The sequence below is a fragment of the Pygoscelis adeliae genome, unplaced genomic scaffold (genome assembly GCF_000699105.1).
Source record: "Pygoscelis adeliae isolate BGI_AS28 unplaced genomic scaffold, ASM69910v1 Scaffold482, whole genome shotgun sequence".
In the NCBI taxonomy this organism is placed as follows: Eukaryota; Metazoa; Chordata; class Aves; order Sphenisciformes; family Spheniscidae; genus Pygoscelis; species Pygoscelis adeliae.
Window position 1 is genome coordinate 291,197 of NW_008824192.1, and position 1,344 is coordinate 292,540.

Below are 1,344 nucleotides of genomic sequence, written 5' to 3' on the forward strand. Positions count from 1 at the left end.
AAGCCAACCCCCCGGCCCACCCACCCCCCGTGGGAATTCGACTCCGGTGGGCAAAATTTCTCATGGGGATGTTGAGGCTCTGGTCCCCGGTCCATGCCGGGTCGTCAGCATCCCTGCCCCTAACGAGCGCTCATTTAGCTCATCCTGCCTTGCCTCACATCACAGATATGCTCAACCCAGAGAGGTCCAACCAACCTCTCATTTTTTCTTTATTTTTTTTTTTCCCTCCCAAAGAAAAAAAAAACCCTCTAACCTCCCTTCTTCAGCTCCAACTCCACTTGTCTACTTTGAGCCAGGATTACAGAACCGGGTAGGGGAGGCAGGTGGAAAATAACCCCACGGTCCCAATCTCCTCGGCAGAGATTTCAGCCGTCTCCAGGCCATTTATGCCTGTTGGTTCCTCTCGTCATCACCCGAGGTGCAGATATTGCCGCAGATCCCTCTTTTCTTGGAAATTTCCCCTTTCCGTGCAACCCTCCTCTCCCTTCTCCTTATGCACTAGAAAAAATAGTACAACCCTGACAAGGCTTGCAGCATTCAACCGCTTCGCTTAACCCTTTTCTGCCAGGCCCAGAGGAGAGAAGATTGCATTTGTCCCAGTTTTTCTCCTTTTCCTGCGTTTTCTCCCCACCGCTCGCTCCCCAGCGGCTGGCTCGGGAGTTCGGCTGGATTTGACGTTCCTTGTCTCCTCCGAGCATCATGCTAAAACACCACCAACACCATCTTTCTGCTGCTGCAAAAAATATCCAGCAGCCACAAACCCCCGTTTCACCAAAAAGCCACCAACCTTGAATATTTTTTTTTCTAAATACAGTTTTTCTCCTGCCTGTAAACTCTCTCCTCCCCTTTCTCCCTTCCCAAAACACCCCAGGTTTGTTTAACAGCACAGAGCTTTACTTATTTTTTTTAACATGTTGATTTTTATTTGGCATGAGGTCTAGGCTCCTTCCTCCAAGTCCAAATCCAAGCGGTGATGCTTGGTGCTTATCAGAGGTGGTTACGGCATCATCTGAGTTGACATCACACATCCCGGCACTCAGTTTCTCCTACTTTCTCCCCATCGCATGCTTTCCTGGCTCCCTTTGCTTACAGGCAAGCACACCCCCACCCCCACCCCAAGCATCTTTGGGGTTAATTCATGCAAATTTGGGGGTTGGGGAGGGGAGCGTGGAGGAGGTGAAGACGATTTGCCCAAAGACCCTCAATTTTCTCCCTGCCTGCACAGCCCACTGCAGGCAGGAGCCATGCCTGTATTTCGGAGGGGTGAGATTGGGGGTGGCACGCCTCGAGGACGAGGTCGTATTTGCGACTAAAGCACGAATCCCCCCATTTGCTCCGTTTGTG